Raw genomic sequence first — 17,998 nt, 5'->3', positions numbered from 1 at the left:
AGCTTTGAAATAGCTGAGAGACTATTTTGACAAAACTGTACCTGTTTCCCTCTTTCTTCCAATGCATACAGGAATTTTTTTCTCCCACCTATTTATTTTGCTAAAGGGGCTTATTTTCAAAGTATTTTTCCTGCCAAAGGTTTAGGCTAGGACCTGCTTTAGTCCAACTACAGAAAAGGGGCGAATTTAAGAAAGTCTCCAAGAACAATACACCAACAGGAATGCTCTGTCAATACAGTAATTGAAGTAGTATGCCATAATAATCCAAAAATTAATGTCACTAATGCTAACATTCTGACATTTCAAATTAATTACAAAGTATGCAATATCAGCCATTGCAACATAATATCAATTATTCTTTATCAGGTAGTGTACGCCAGTGCCAAATAAAGCAAGCCTTTTCAAATTCTAGAGGTATTAACCTGCAAACAGCTACCCCAGGAAACAGCAACCAGATTTTCTAGCTGCAGCTGATCTCTCCCATGTGCCACGTGCTAATGCTCCTATATTAGAAATCCTCAGGTTGTCAAGACTCTAGCAGGACAGAGATGGTGGTGGTGGTGAGTCTCTTCCCCTTACTCTACATGCCAAGTCTGCCATCTATACCCTGCTGCTCAGTTGCCTCAAGGCAGAACCCACCATTTCCCACTTTCTCATTCTGGTTCAGTTCTCATTTTAAAGATCAATTGCCCCTGCCTCCTTTTGGAATCCTGCATTTTTTTTTTTCAGAGTAACCTATGCCAATTTTTTTCATGCTGCTTATTCAACATAATATCTGAAAAGTTGTTTATAGTGGCAATCCCAGAGATTTCAGCAAACTTTTTAAAAGCATAACACCTGTCCATTTTGGGGCTAGATTTGGATCTATATCTTGATCTGACAAACTACCCTAAAATTAAAATTCCTGAGAGGTGTACAATGGGAGAACATACATTATCTTAATTGCAATTGTACATAGAAGCTGTACCATTAAAAGCTGCTGCATCCTCTGCTAAAAATATCACAAGTTAGAGTACCTGTCCTCTCATCACATTCCATTTTTGCATATTGAGAGACGTTCTTCCTGGACTGAAAACATGCTTACCTGGTCTTCTCTGCCAAGAATAACCAGCTCCTTGTAAACTGGTCTTATCTTTGTTCTGCTAGGTAATGGAAGCGTTCTTTCTCCCCTGAAAGCCTTTTTCCATGTCAGTTGCTTAGTATGGAGAAGATTATGTCTAATCTGAATTCCTTTTGAAATGTATTATGATTATTGCCTTTTGCTTATAGTTTCTTTAGTGGGCAGAACTAGAACAATAAATGTAGGTTGCAGAACAGTTTTTAGCATAACATTATGAGAAACTTCATAATGATAAGAACTGTTCACCAGTGGAACTGATACATCAAGAGGTGCTGGGATATAAATTTCCAGAGTTATTTAAGTAAAGGTCTGGTAATTATCTTTCAGGGGTGCTGCAGAGGCATCTTCTGTTAGGCCTACAAGGTTCCTTCCAACCCTATGATTTTATAAAAGTGAAATCCTTTGTGTGATTAGACAGAAAAAAAGGCCTACAACAAAGGTCCATAAATGTTTATGTCAAACATTTATAACATTGACCTTTAAACTGTGCATGGCACACACTCAAGATCTTCATTTCTTAGCTGGTGTTACTTTTAAATGTAGTAAGCAAAATAAGTTACTGGGGGGTAAAAGGAGGTGATATGGGAAATGAAAGAAGCAACAGCTTGGAATGCAAAAGGCTGCATAGTTCAAGTACCCCCTGTCTAGCATGACTGTAACTTTACATACGGACAAACACTGCAACTCAGAGGTAGGACATGTGCATTGCAAACTGAAGGCCTCAGTTTCAAACTAGCATTCATATAACACCATCTGTGTAGCTGGCACTTCATACACTCCTTGGTGCACAATTATCTAAAATTCACAAAACTGGAAATAAAGGAAGGGGACATGGTTTGAAGAGGGAAAGAACAAGTAATTCAGTTATACATAGGTTGCTTCACAGAAAAAATGGGTTATGAGAACAAAAGAAAAGGGAATGTAATACACATATTCTGGGAGGCAGTTCCAAATATTCTCTGGCCCACTCCTATGTTAAGTGATATACAATGTTGAGAGGTCCTGGGACCATTTTCTTCCCAGGCGGACTCCACTCCATGGTGGTTTGTCATGGAAAGTCGCCAATAAATTGCTCCATAGTACTAAAAGAATTTACTTGGAGAGTCAAGAAAACAAAAATAGAATGAATGCAGCACTCCATATTGCCCATTCCTCAATTAGGTAGATCAGACAGTAACATCTGATTGTAAAAAGTTTCTCATAGTCCTTGCAAAATTACCAGAGTAGACATAGTGGCCTTGATTACCAGTGGTCTGACTTATATGTTCTAAAGGAAAGTCTGCCTCAAGATGTAGTTAAGGCAAAGCTTTCCCATTACTTTGATTGCCTTTGTAGGCATAGATTTAGGCTTTAAACATAGGATTTATTGATGGAGGAAGAGGATTTTTCAGTGGTGAAGAGCAGGGGCATATGTGAGTTCTTTGAGTAGGTATATTCACTTTAATCCTGGAAGCTAGGATAACCTGTGTTGTCACCCCTCCACTTTTATGGGCAAATTCATTTCAAGTTTGCCAGCTGTCTAACAAACGGCTGTTACAGAACTGAAAATTTTCTTGGTGTGAATATCAGCAAAACCTGAGCTTATCAAAATTGTCCAAATTCTACCTGAATGCTTCCTTTGTTCTGAATACTTATCAGATGGTGTGCTATGGTTTGCTTCTTTTTGCTGCACTTTCATGTACATTTTCCAAATGTATGAATCAAGTGTGCACTTAAAAAAAATCTCCCTGTGAATAAAGGGCATTATGCACATTTTCTAAAATGGCTTTTTCAGGAATATTTTTCAAATGTCCATAGGCTGCCAAATGCATTTTTGGTACATGAATCATGTTGGAAGCTTGGAAATGCATGAATTTCAGCCTCTGATTGCAATTGTGCAGCTCGGAAGTTGCAAATGGGATGAAGACCAATATAAAAAGCCAATATAAAACTGCTTTCTCATGCATCCCTAAGAAAGATATACTTGTATGGAAAGTTGGTTTCAACTATTGGCTGCTTTAGCTATTAGGCAACTGTGGTAGACCTAGTTGCTGGGGGAAAGAGTGTTAACTCTTCTGCCCATTAGTAATCTTACTGGCTGGCTGAAAATCTTTTTTCCTCTGAAAAAGAAATGCCCTCCTACCACTTTTCTGGTCCTGAGAAAAAGAGAAAATTTGAGGTTTCTGCTGGAGAGTAGATAATAAGACTTCATTGAAGAGTCCAAAAGAAGAGCTATAAAGATAACAGCATAATCCCACCATGTTTACAGGCAAGTACAGCCTGCTGATTTTCACAGGACTTACTTCACGGTAAAGACTACACCTGGCCTTAACTGGCTGAGAGGATCTTCTGGTCTCCCTCTGTCAAACTGCAGGCTGGGAAGGAAGGGAGCTGCCCCTTGGCCACATATTGCCGCCACCTTTTCCCAGCAGCTTTTCTTCTTTGCCTTAATTCCTCTTTGAAGGACTGATATTTTATTCAGCAGTCCCCGCTGTGCTTGAGTCCACGACAGAACTTTCTCAAAAGCGCTCCCTTGACAAAATGATAACAGCTGGTCTTTGAAACTCTGGGAGCTGTAGTCTGTGAGGTGTTGTGGTGGGGAGAGCTGGGAGGAGGGAGAAAAAGAGGGCTGTGAAATACACTATTTGTTAGGAATAATGAGGCGAAAAAGTGACAGAGGTTTTTATTACAAATAATAGACAGCAACTTCAAACAGCAGCAGCGAGTCATTAAAAAAAGCAACAAAGTTAAATAAATGTCTAATTAGCAGGCACCATGAAGGTGGAATTTACTGCTCCACAGATTCTTAAGGGACTGTCAATAAATTCACAGCTGGGTTCCTCTCTCTCCCCCTCCTAAGTACACAGGAAATGAAATGTGAATTTGCCCAAGATTGTCTTTCTATTAGGTCCTGAATTTGTTCCTGATTGGCTGTGAAAGAAAAACAAGGCAGAACTTCCTACAGGGTTACCATATTGGAAACCTCATCCTTTAACTGGGAACACAGATACCAAACCTAATATTCATGGTAGGGGGCCAGAAGGGCTTGCAAATGAATACAGAATATTCCAGTTACAATGCACCCTTACGCATTTATTCAACCTTTTTCTTGGGAATTTTTAAAAAAAGGCAAATTGGTAGTTGATAATGCATAGCAATCAGCTTATAGGTGCTAAGGGTGGAGATGGATAAGAATAGCTATATCTGAATTAGTCACTCCCTGTTCCAACAGAAGTAGTGAAGTTGTGATGGTGCTATTCAGTTCTCGGGTGACTTACTCTTATGTAAGGGTTTATGCTCAATCATTTGTATATAGATACTGAAATTTCACTGATTTTGAGACAGGTATGTACAATGGCGCTCTTCCTAATGTGCCAGACTTCATGCTGATAACAGCTTGGGAAGGGTAGACTCTGAGTCAGCCTTGACTGCCTGAAGGAAAATTATATCTATTCTGCACAGAATGGTAATGTGCAAGTCAACATGTGCATCAGCAGAATTTTCTAGCCTTTATAACTATCAGCTGAATTCGTAAATGAATTTCCATTTCCAAAGTTCTGTTGGTGGTAGATGTGTGATGGTCCATTGACATAGATGAATTACCATAAGATGTTGCAGTTAATCACCCATATTTTTTTTCCTTGTGCTATTGGTGAAGACCATGCAAAATGACTGCCCCATCTAGAAATATGAACTAATATATCGTTCATATTTAAATAAGAAAGGAGTTTGGATAATGCATATCTAAACTCATCTTTAGTTAGTTTCATACTCATTGGAGCATCCTGCGAGTTATGGGGCTTTTTTTGTCCAAAGCTGCTAGGACTGTGCCCTTGAAATGCAATTTTTAAAGCAAAGATCAGTCCAGCTACTTAGCTGCTTCAGTCCTTTGTTTATAGCAGTGCATTTTGTATAAGTGGTAACCCTTCCAAATGGGTCAAACATGATATTACTAGAGAAGCATGATATGGAAGATCATTCTTTGAATCACTTTGAGAGGGCAAATAAATGAAAAATGAATAGCCCCAATGGTCTATTTCCACCAGAGAAATTTTGCTTCAGTTAACTTGAGAAATGGGAAACTGAAGAAGGTAATGACACCCTTTGACACTCTCATTGTACATTGGGGGAAAATGAGAAAAGCACCATTTCTCAGCTATGCCAATTATTATTAGAGTAGAGTAATTCAAATAAATAAAAATTTAAGGCTAAATGGGAAAAATTGTAGCTGTGCCAACTCTAGATATCAACTAATGCAAACATTTGACAAGACATCTTACAGCCTTCTGCATTAACATAAAATATCTTACAAAATTATTGTCGATGCCTCCTTCTGTATATGTAAATAGAATCCATAAGTCTAAAAACCCTTGTTGAAATGTTCTATTTAAACAGATTTTATTAAACATATCTGGTGTGGATGTCAAGCTTTTTCTTGGGTGCTGGGGTGTGCAGATGATAATCAGTTTAATGGTTGAAGGTGATTTACCATTTGGTCTTGTAAATTTTACTTAAACATTTAAGCACAGTAGTTGAGCACAAGACTTTTTATTTTAACTTTTATTAATGGTGCAAAAATATTGGCAGCCTCTGTCCTGAAACGCATGATTCTTTAAGATCCAGACACAGGCAAATGTGGTACAGTTAATTATGCCTGCAAAACAAAGCTCCTTTCTGGGCTGGATATTTAAGAGAGATCAGAATTAACTGCAGAAGAACCTTGTGAAGTGGATGGAGATAATCCCAAAATTGCACCTGACCTGTTGGCTAGAAGTGCCTTTTCCCTGTTGTAGTAGGATACATTCACACAGGCATCTTAATTCCCTAGAGTGTACAATGAACATTCTACTAATCAGTTGTATTATGGCAAAGCAAAATGAGGGGAACTGAAACAAACCTGTGCCCCTTACAAAGAGCTGATGGTCACAACATTAGCTTTAAAGAAAGGCCTAGGCTCAGACAATGCGATAACCTACACTCAAGGGCTGAGCATAGATTCAGTTTTGGGCTGTTGATGAAGCACACATCATCAGGCTGTTTGAACTCAGTAGTGTTAGTGAACCATAGCTCGTTAACCATGAACAGAGTGACTTTATGTTTGACTGGGGACCTAGGAGAGGAGGGTGCTGGTCCCCATTTGGGCATGAAGCTCATTGAATGCCTTGGGGCCAGTCAGTGACTTTCTTAGGGCTGGTGTGAGAGAAGAAAGACTATGTAAGCAGCCTTAGGTTCGTTGCAAGAGGAAAGAAAGGTGGGATACACAATTTATGTATGTATGTTAGTTCTTATACCTCCAACAGTCAAAGCTCTCTGGGCAATTTCAAAATACAATTAAAAAGATAAAAATACTGATACAATAAACCACAATTTAAAATTACAGTATACAAATTTAAAACAGTGGGGGCATTTAAAACAATTTCAGTGAGACCAGATCTGTTTGAAACAGTTAACATAGCCTATCAAAATATATGATGCAATCTAATATTAGAAACATGCACCCCCTAATACAACAACAAACCATGGGCTCTCTTCCTGGATTCTTTGTGATTAAAAAAAACCTGGTTTTTCAGCTCCTGTGAGTTCAGACAATGATTTACCTTTCAACCATTGAATGTAGGTTAGTGTGCTGTCTGAACCCAGCCTTTGAGTGCACTGCCTTAATTTCTGAATCAGAAAGGGTAAGTGAAGACTCTGCATCTAGTCGACTCCTGATGTCAGATCCAGATTTGGGATATGTACAATATGTATGTTTCTACCCTTCTGATACTTCAAACTGGACTGTGGCAGGTATCTGCATGGAAACTGGCAGTGGTAAAACTGCTTGTTAATGTAGGAGGACAGAACACATGCTTTGCATTGTGAAGGTTCCAGGTTCAGTCCTTGGCATCTCCAGGTAGGACTGAGAGAGATTCCATCAAAGCTGCCTGTCAGTATATACCAGGAATAGGTAACTTCTGAAAGTCTGGGAGTAAAACTTGATATGGGCTGCATTTCAAAGATGGATCATCAATATAGACTGTTGTCTTTGGGTTACTGTCTAGACCTCGAGATGCCTCATCAGGAACACACAAAGAAACATTGATGAAATTGCTGGTCTGCTACTGAAATACAGTGGCAACCTTCTCTGTAGTGCTATGAAGGGCTACAAGGATTAAATAGAGCTAAACTGAACCCATTTTTGCTCTCTGTATGGATTGCAGAATTCCTAAAGGGCAAAATTTAGTTTGCCAAGAAGCAAAATTTGGCAGTTTGGGTGCTTCACAACCACTATGGATGCCATTAAAAATACACACCTAAAAAGATTGGTATCCAGTGTTCTATGTTAGCCTTCTCCACATTCCCTATCATTATGTGTGTATGTCAAAGCCGGACAGTGAAAAAAGCTGAACAAGAAAAAAACGATACCTTTAAAACATGATTCTGGAGGACAGCTTTGGATATACTGCCTAGAAAGACAAACAAGGGAGTTCCTAGATCAAATAAAGCCAGAGCTTTCCCTAGAAGCAAAAATGACAAAGCTGAGGCTGTCATACTTCGGGCAAGTTGTAAGCAGGTTAACTCCCTGGAGAAGACAATCGTGTTTGGGAATGTCAAAGGCAGAAGAAGGGGAAGGCCAAATATGAGATGGATTGACTTCATAAGGAAACCACAGCCTTGGATTCACAAGAGCTGAGCAGGGCTGTCTTGAATAGGTCATTCTGAAGAACTTTTGTTCACAGGGTTGGCATAGGTTGAAGATGACTTGACAGCACGTAATAGCAATGCCCGAATGTCTCAGAAGGTTGTGCTCAAAACCTGCTCTGTTACCTAGTTTCATGTATTATGTAACACTCAATCATGGTACTTGTCTAGATACAGATATATCACCTCATCTGCATTTTGAGGATTAAGCTGCAAACATTAAGCATAAGAAAGGTTACACCTGATGTTGTAACTTGTGTATGGATCCTATTTGGTAGTTATACATGAACTTTATTGTAGTACTAAAGAAATAAATTTTATGTTGTCTTTCTTCAAGCGTTTATAGTTTGAGAAGTGTAGAACTAAGGTAGGAAAGCTGAGGGTTGGGTATGACTGACACAAAACACGTTACACTAGCAAAAGTTGTTACAGTTCAGGAAAGGTTTGCAGGCAATTATATAAACAAACTGAAGGAAGATACAAAGGCTGAGAAAGAGGTGACTTGGAGTAATATTGAAGCAGAGCTGTTTTCAGGCACAAATGGTGGAATTTGAAGTTTTACACTAAAAGTGAATAATTTATTTATTATTTATTTATTTAGAAAATTTCTAGGCCGCCCCATTCGCCGAAGCCTCGGGCGGCTTACAAATAAATAGAAGACAGAAAGAACTGATAGTAGATGAACTTCTGTAAGGGAAACAAGGTTAGTGATAGAGAGACCTGCAAGACAGAGGTATTTAATTATTGGTACTAGCATGAAGTAGGCAGGGAATAAACACAGAGCTGATCAAGCTCTTTGCTGTTCTTATATTTGGCAGGCAAGAGCTAGTTCATTCAAGAAGGTCTTTGGCTTGTAAGTGGATCTGTTGGGTTGGAGACTTTCTATAATTCCTTTTTCATACTGTATCGCATTGATTTAATATATTTGAGCTATTTATACAAACCACCCTGAGTGCCATTGTCTGGTAGAAACCAAATAAATAATGAGGATCCAAGAAGTCTGATGTTAGCATTGCCATACAAATTGAAATAAACTCATGAACCTTCCAAAAAGTAATGGTTCTTCTTTTTGTCTTCTATTCTGATTGCTAACCCTAAGGCCATGCTCTTTTGTGTAAAGCAGTCCTCTCTGACAGCCACCACTTTCCATACATGAAAAGTTCCAATCCATAACAGTTAACAATAATAGACTTTGCAGGGCTGGCTACACCCTTAAACAAAGAGAAGTGGTGGGTGCTGACCAAGTGTGGATGACAACAACAGCCTTTGGCCTTCTTTCCTTCCTGTGTTCTTATCTTTAGAATCCCCCCAACACCCCCATTTTCTTGAGTCAATGCCCTGATGGAAGCTCAGGTTGCTGACCTGGGTTGACTGGCTGTTTTGCATATCTTTCTTCTCCGTGCATCTCAGATAGTGCCTTTGTAAAACATATGACTGAGTGAGCTGATCAGAGGCAGGCCACTAGCTTCAAGGATAGTAGAAGACATTGCTCCATTGCCAGTATTCAACTGTCAATTGGTTCTGGTTTTGCATGAGGAGTGGGGACATGTCCTACACCTCAGAATCATAGCCAGCTCTCCAATTAATCAAATTCCTAAGTGTCTTATTAAAGATGTATAATATGCAATGCAATGCATGAGAATGACTTTCTGCAAGAACACAGAAAAGGTAGCACTGAAACACCAATTAAACTGATTGAACTCACTTCACCTGGTGTTTAACAATGAGCATACGAAATGCTATGCTAAACTGGACCTATGGGGTACTCAGGCATATTACTGCTAACAGAGGTAGCACAAAGCTAACAAGGCTTGCAACCACTGATAGCCTTCTCTTTCCTTGTATTTGTCCAACTACCATTTGTAATTGGTGGTGAATTCCATAGTTTAACTAAGTTAAATACTTAGTTAACTAAGAAGAAATACTTCTTTGATCTCTCCTGAATTTTCCACCAGTCACCTTCATGGGGTGGCTCTGGGTCCTAGTATTATGGGAGAAACAGAAATATGTCCCCTGCTCCACTTTCTCCACAGTATGCATAAACATAACATCTCTTTCATGTCTTCCCTTATTCACCTTTCTCTAAACGAAACAATCCCAGTTGCAATCATCCCTGAAAGGGGAGTTGCTCCAACTCATTGCTCTTTTTCTGGTGCAGTGACTAGAATTGTATATTACCATGCAATGAAGCTCCATGTAATCCAACTCTCTTCAGTTCACAGACTTCCTCTTGTGCTTGGCCCTGTCTTAGGAAGTCAGCTGAGCTTAGAGGGATTTCTTGAATGCTTGAAGAACCCCAGTTGTGCAGACTACAATCTTCTTCCATTTCACATGCAACACAAAGACTACAAATTATGTGCATGGAAGAGAGATGCCAAATGTGCAGAGGCTGTGTAGGACTTAACTCCTGGTGAGTGTCATGTGGATGCTTTCCAGGTGGTCAGATTCATGGACCCAAGAAAGTGGGCCAGAGTCTGGGAAGCTGAACTCAGGGAATCAAACATGGATTCCTGACACATCCCTAACTCCAATGATATTTGAAGGGTCACCTACCTATTTGGGGTGTTTCTCATTGACAAGTAGCATCCCTCTTCTGTGTATGTAATGTACAGCCTGTGTATGTGCTGCACATGATGTGCAAAAAGGTTGCCAGTTATGCCACTGGACTTCTATGAGTGTTCACAAATTTCTTTTTGGCTCGACTTGCTGAGACAGATCTGAGCACAAGAAGAGGTCCATGGACTGAAGAGAACTGAATTCCAGGTAAGATGGTTGCAACCCCAAGTGGAGGGCAATCCTTATCATCCCTCACCATTGGCCAGGCTGTCTGGGTCTGACAAGAACTGGGATCAAGGAAAAGCTGGAGGCTTATATCATCCCCACCCTTACATTAAACCTTTCTGCCAAATTTTCCAAAAGGGGAAAAATGAGTTTTGACAGGTTAATTTCAAGTGCACTTTCATAATGGGTGGGATTATGAGAAGGAGAGAGCACATAAATAAACCAATTGGGTTCTAGCTTTTAGGATGAAGGAATGAGATGGTATTACCTTTGTAATAATGTGAATATATGTTTATTTTATTTGCTAGTTTGATTTTGATGAAGCTTGTCTCCATTGGATCTCAGCCAACCTTAGCAATAGGATATGTACTTATATCTTAATGTCACTCTATGTATGAAAAGAAAAAAAAAGTTTTATTAAGTGGCAAATCCTCTCCATATCTATTTATTAATGCATATCACTGAGTTCAGTGGCTCACAGTTAGGTAAATTATGCATATTATTTCAGATTAAAATAGTTCAGAGACTGTTATCTTGGAAAGGGATATGAGAGCACAAAGAAATATAGAAAAGGTTTCTAAACTGCTTTCACAAACTCTACCTTTCTTTCTTTTGTTGTTCTGGTACTGGGGGCCACTCTAAAGGATGGGTGGACTGCATGCAGGCTACTGGCTGCTTATTATCCACCCCAATATAGAGGAATGGGGTTTAAATGGGATTTCTTCTGTGGAGGCACGCGTGTCTTGTTCGGAAACTGCACTGGATGTATGCGTGTTTGAGCAGGAGTATAAACTAACATGCATTTGTCACTGGCTGATTAATGACAAAGCTTTTGTGCCAGGCTCATGATCTTCAGATATATTGATAATTGCTGAATCTGTGAAAGACCCGTTCACACTTGGGTTTATATCACTAGTATCTCATTACCCAGTGATGGTTTGAAGACTTCAAGGCTCATTCACATGTGGTTCTACTGAGAAGCATTTGTCTTAGAGATGGAATCAGATAACGTGATTTTTTTCCAGTGGTGATTTATCAGTGATGACTCTCACATAGGAAAGTTTTTCCTTAAGTCCATCATCATGAGTGAAGATGTTCACATGACCTGCCTCTCATTCTATGGTTATACTTACATAAAAATGGATAACAATAATGATAATGCAAAACTCCAGAAAAATGTTTTAAACATACTGTTCAAACAAAATATTTTATGTACTATCCTTTTGTTACCATTAATTCCCCACCTGTTTCCTGCCAGCCTGTGTTGAAAAAAGCAACAATGCAATATACAGACTGAACCACAGTAATCTTCAAACTGATTAATGCAAAAATCAATTACTTTGCATTAACTGTTGTATATGTCAATGTCACAAAATGAACTCCTAAGTCAGCATTGTTTGTGTCTCTTTTCTCTTGTTTCATCTCAGTTTGAAATGTTGATGACTGACGATAAGGAAATGTACTGCAGAATAACATTACTGAACACAAAATGAATGGATGGCTGTATACATCCATGAAGTTTGGAAGGGGAAAGGAAGAAAGGATGATGAGCATATTTTTCTTTATCCTTAACTGGAACTGTGTCAGAGCACAACACGCGTGAATCCATAAGTTTCACTCCATTGCTACAACCACATCACTACTGTCCACAGTAACCCCTTCAGTGAAAATGGTAAGGAACAAACAGAATAATTCAGAGAAAAGATGTGCTGTTCAGCCCTTTGTGTTAGCTGAACGTGCTGGTTGTACAAAGCACCTCTATCAGCAGAGTGCTCTCTCTGTGTGTGTGATGGAAGAGATCAGGGCTACCTCATGTATTGGTGAGATGTTGCAGGGTATTATCTGTACTACAGAAGGTATTATTCCAGCAACTGAAGCAACGAAGGGGAACAGGAATTGGATATTGAGGTCACAGAGGGGAACAGCATGAGGCACCACTTACATGCTGGGAACAAATATTGAGGATACCAGGGTTTGACTCAGAAAGCTCTAAAGTACTGATCTGAAACCACTGCACATCACCTAAGCCTGGTAGGGGTGGTGAAAGAAAGTGTAGGGGAATTAGAAGAAAATAAAGGGACACTGATACATGTGTCAGGGCCATAGACCATGATTCATCATTTCTAGGAAAAACAGACTATCACATCTTTCTTTGTGATTTATTTCTTTGCTTACTCATTTAAATGACTGGAATCCTAAAATGTGTTTTTTTCAGTCTGCACCAGGAGAAGAATTATGGAAGGCTGATGTGTGTTAGGAGTGGTTCACTTCTTGAGATGTCCAATTTTTTTGTCAAGGGGTTGAAAGTCAAGATGCACATGCATTAAGATGGGTGACATCAGAGTGAAAGGCTAAATCAAGAGACTGGGGTGAAAAGACTTTTGAAATTGTAGCCAAAAATGCAAGGAAAAGAGGTGTGTATTGTTGCAATCCTTGAGGCTATGGGCAGACTTACCCTTTTGGATTAGTGGGAATGTTGCTCTGAAGCACGGCACTGGCTCTGTATTTGATACTAGGCCAGGCTTAAGGTTTTGCCTTAAGGTTTTGCCTTTCTACTAGTGCAGAAAGTCTTAAATAACCCAGGACAAGGACAACTGGAATAATGCCTTCTCCCTTATTCAACCCTGAGTCACTGACGTTGTCAGATGGTTTGCTCTTGCATATTCTTCATGCAGCTATGGCTTGACTAGAGTCCAATCAGAGTAGAGTTTTCAGTGTGATGGCTCCTTTTTATGGAAATTCCTGCCCCTGGAGATCAGGCAAGCACCAAAATGATGTTCTTTTCAGTGACTCCTGAAGACATCTTTAATTCCACAAGCCTTCCTAATTGATCAGCCAGTGTTCTTACTGACATTTAAAAAGCTTTTAGTATGGTGCCTTATTCTCTTTATATTTCATTTTTCACTGTTTTGAAATCTGTTCACATATGTACACATTTATAAAGTTGTAAATAAAATTTAAAATGAATATGAGTTTTTGGGGGATGTAAAAAGACTTAGCTTAGATCAACAAATGTCTCACTTAAATATGCAGAGTGTCATGCTAGATCTCAGCAACATCTATAGGGTCCAGCACCTTGTTTTCCACAGAGCCTAACAAGATAGTCATAAGAAACCCACAAACAAGATATGAGAGTAGTAGTCCTCTTGCAGTATTCTTCTAAGCAATGGGTATTTAGTGGTACATTGCCACTGAAAATGGAGGATGCATTCAGCCAACATGACTAGCAGCTAGACTAGACTTCAATTCATTTGTCTGATCCCTTTTTAAAGCCATCTAAGTTGGCAGCCCTCACCACATCATATAGCTCTTTAATCATACACTGAGTGAAGAAGTACTTCCTTTTCTTTGTTCAGAAATGAATCTCTCAACATCAGTTTGGTTCCTGATTCCTAGCTGAGCAGATCAGAGGAAGCTAACCTAGCTGGTCTAGGGATGCTGGGATACAAGCAGCCAAGCTCCCAGGGAGTGAGCAACCAGAATGAGCGAAGAGGGACAGCAAACAGGAGTTTGACTGTAGTCTTCTTCTTTTCTCCTTAGTCCCCTCATACCCCATTGTTTTCTTCCTTGTAAAACACTCCCATTTACTGATAGGACTTCAGGGAAGGCATGAGATATCACTGGCTGTTTGAACAGGCCCAGCAAGGTAGAATCAAAAAGAAAGCAGAAAGAATGGACTAAGGAGACTCCCCAGTGGTGATGATCTGCAATATCTGTGCAGTGTTTTTTTCCTGCCTGATGTCATCCTGGGCTACTAGCTTGCATTTGTTGCATGTGTAGGCCTCTTAGAAGAAAAAAATGAGAGCACCAAAGCAGCAAGTGTCCACCCTCAAGGTAATAAAACAAGAGGAAGAGTTCTTATGCAGAGTGTTGGAACAGGTGAGAGTAGTACAGAAGTGGTGAAAGTCCAACAGCAAGCTGAGGCAGAAGAGAATACTGAGGAAAAGGAAAATGAGGAAGAAACTCCCTGGAAAAGCGGGAAGTTAGGTGCAGAAGAACTAGAACATACTCTGCACCAATGGATGGAAGCAGTGGAACCTTAAAACACTCTGTTACTTGAGGATGAGACTAGAGGGCAGCCTCCTATAGAAAAACTGCAAGTCATCCTGTGCAACATTGAACAAGAGGCTAAAGCTCAACCAAGTAGTGCCAATTATACCAAGCCTTGCAAGAAAAGAAAGGAGTAAGTTGTTGGAGAGTCTCTGTTGCATGGGAGGGGAAGACATCTATGTCAGGAAATCCCATGAACTTATCAAGTTCTCTGTCTTCCTGGAGGACAGATTAGTGATGTCACTGAAAGATGGCCAAGGCTCATGCAGCCCACTTACACCTGTCCTTTCCTTCCTATTCAGGTGGGAACAAAAGGCACTGCCAAGTGGAGCTTTGAAGAAATCACACCAGCCTTTGAAGCTTTAGTGAGGATAGTCAAGAATTTTGGGACCCAGATAGTTTTCGCTTCAATCCTTCCAGTTTTAACAGTGCCCAATAATAGTCTCCCAAAAATATTAGGAAGAAAGCTAGAGCATAAAGCATGTGGTCATCAATGTTTATATACTGATATCTGGAGTATTGGAAGCAAACAGCATGAAGTTGATCTCTTAATACAGAAGGGTGAATGCAACCTGATAGGTATAACTGAAACTTGGTGGGATGCCACCCATGCCTGGCATTCAACAATTGAAGGATATAACCTGTTCAAGAAGAACAGAATTAACAGAAAGGGAGGTGGAGTCATATTATATGTTAAAGATACATGTCTCTGCACAGTGATACAATTGAATGAGCTTGATAGCCCCATGGGAAATATCTGGATTAATATAAATGGAGCAAGGAATAAAAGGCACATAGTGGTTGCAGTCTATTACCCAGGCAAAGAGAAGACGAGGATGAAACTTTTGAAAAGCAAATTGCCACTGTTTCAAGGACGCATGATGTTGTTGTTACGAGGGACTTCAATTTCCCTGATATCTATTGGGAGACAAATTCTGTCAAACAAGTCCCCTTTAAGAGACGCATGCTTCTGATAACTTTCTCCAACAGTAAGGGGAGGAAGGAACAAGAAAAACAGTTATCCTTGATACTAACCAATTAAGGGAATATGTAGTGGACAAAGTGGCAGCTGCAAAAACTCTGGGAGAAAGTGACCATACCACACCTGTATTCTTGATTCTAAAGGAAGCAAAATATAGCCAAACATGTACCTTGGATTTCAAGAAAGCCAATTTTAATAAACTCAGAACAGTGATAAGTAAAGTCCCATGGCAAGCGACTCTAATAAAAGAAGAAATCCAAGATGGGTGGTAATTTTTTAAAAAGGAAATTAAAAAGGCACAATTACAAACCATTCCAATAAGGGAAAGGGGTAGAAGACTACAGAAGATACCCATGTCACATCACAAAAAGCTTAGGAATGATGTGAAAACAAAAAGGACATAGAGGAAGTGGCAGGAAGGCCAGGCTACAAAGGAAGAATAGAGGCAGGTAACATGGAATTGCAGGGAAGGCTAAACCTCCGAATGAATTGAGACTAGTGAGGGATGCTAAAGGCAACAGTCAAAAGCACTGTCCGATCTGTCTAAAGTGAAAGACAGAAGAAAGAAATAGGGGTTCAATTATTCTGTCTAGATGGCAAAATGACCAAGAAAAGGTAGAAGAGCTCAAATCCTATTTTGGCTCAGTCTTCTCCCAAATGAAGATCTATGACCTTTCTGATGAAGGAGAAGTAAAAGCTGAAGGAACAGGAAAAATGCTCAAGACTAATAGCCAAATGGTCAAGGATGATCTAATTGGGTTGAATGAGTTCAATTCTCCATGGCCAGGTGAACTTGATCATAGAGTCATAAAGAAGCTGGTGGAAGAACTCTCAGAATCACCATCTATTATCTTTGAGAAATCATTCAGGACAGGGGAAGTGAGACTAGAGAAAGGCTAATATTGTCCCTATCTTCAAGAAAAGGATGCGGTGGAGGGAGGGAGATGAATCTGGGAACTACAGACCAGTCAATCTGACATCAATTCCTGGGAAAATTCTGGAGCATATTATGAAGTAGTCAGTCTGCAAACACCTTGAAAACAATGCAATGATTACTAGAAGCCAACAGGGATTTCTCAATAACTAATCCTTCCAAACTAATCTGATTTCATTTGTTGATTGAGTAACCTCCCTGATGGACTATGGGAATGCTACAGACATAATCTATCTTGATTTCAGCAAAGCTTTTGACAAAGTGTCACATGATCTCCTGATTAGCAAACTAGCTAAAAGTGGGCTAGATGGAACAATGATCAGGTGTATTCTGTGTTTCAATGGCCACAGAATCAGACTCAAAGAGTACTCATCAGTGGTACCTTCTCAGATTGGGGAAAAGTAACAAGTAGGGCACTGCAGGGTTCAGTTCTGGTCCTATGCATTATGTGATAAGCTGCTACCTTGCCCTTACATAGTCCTTTTTATTTTTGGTAATTGGAAAAAAAGCATCAGACTTGGTAACCTGCATAAACAAATTCATTTTTCCATATTTGAGTTTTAGAAGCATTATCTATATTTAATGTATAAGAAATAATACAAAGCCCTGTTCTGTAACCTTAAACTTGAGTTAAACTGCTTAATTCTTTATAGTTCAAGAAAAAGTAGCATTATTTTGATGAGCCATATGGAAATAACTTTACAAAGAGATCAGGGTCTGTATTACATGGGAAAAAGCACTGTCATTTTAAACTTAGAAAAATGGTTAGAGGTTAGTCAATGGCAATTAGCCTCAAAATATTGTAGAGGTTGTCACTGAGCACATTGAGGGCATTTTAAAAACCATTATCTCAAGGTTTATTCTTCATACATTTGTCATGCAGGCATCTTGAAGTGATGCAGCTTAAGGACAAACAGATGTGATATTGGTCATATGTTCTGCAATGTGTGACTGTTTTTCTTAATAGACAGCAGCACGGGAGAGGGGACGATCAAGTCCAGGACTATGGTGGTTCCCTTTCCAAAAGCTCCCTGCCCCATGACCCCCTGTAGAGAATAAGAAATAGTGGATTGCTGTGCATGTAACAATGACATTTCCAAGCTCAATATAGGAGGGGGCTTTTTTAAACTGCTTTGTGGTGGATCAGGGAGTTCATTTGCATACTTTAATTATTGGTGTCTTCCAACAATTTCTACTCCATTTTCCTGTATTCCTAAACCAGCTTTTCTTACAATATGTTCTTTTATTAATTTCATTTATATACCACTCCATAGCCAAAGCTCTCTGTCTATTCTAGTCACACCAGTTAAACAGAATACACCCTTGTTTGCTGCCTTTCCATACAGAAGACCTTTCTGCTTTCCATGGTCTATCCTAACAGTAGCTTCTTGTACAGAATACAGGTTGCATATCAGGATAATAAAATGCAGAGGTACAAACATTTCTTTTAGGAATATCAGTAGCTGTTCAT

This window comes from Varanus komodoensis, unplaced genomic scaffold (genome assembly GCF_004798865.1).
Source record: "Varanus komodoensis strain SLA01 unplaced genomic scaffold, ASM479886v1 scaffold4, whole genome shotgun sequence".
NCBI lineage: Eukaryota > Metazoa > Chordata > Lepidosauria > Squamata > Varanidae > Varanus > Varanus komodoensis.
Note: the sequence above shows the minus strand (reverse complement) of the source record.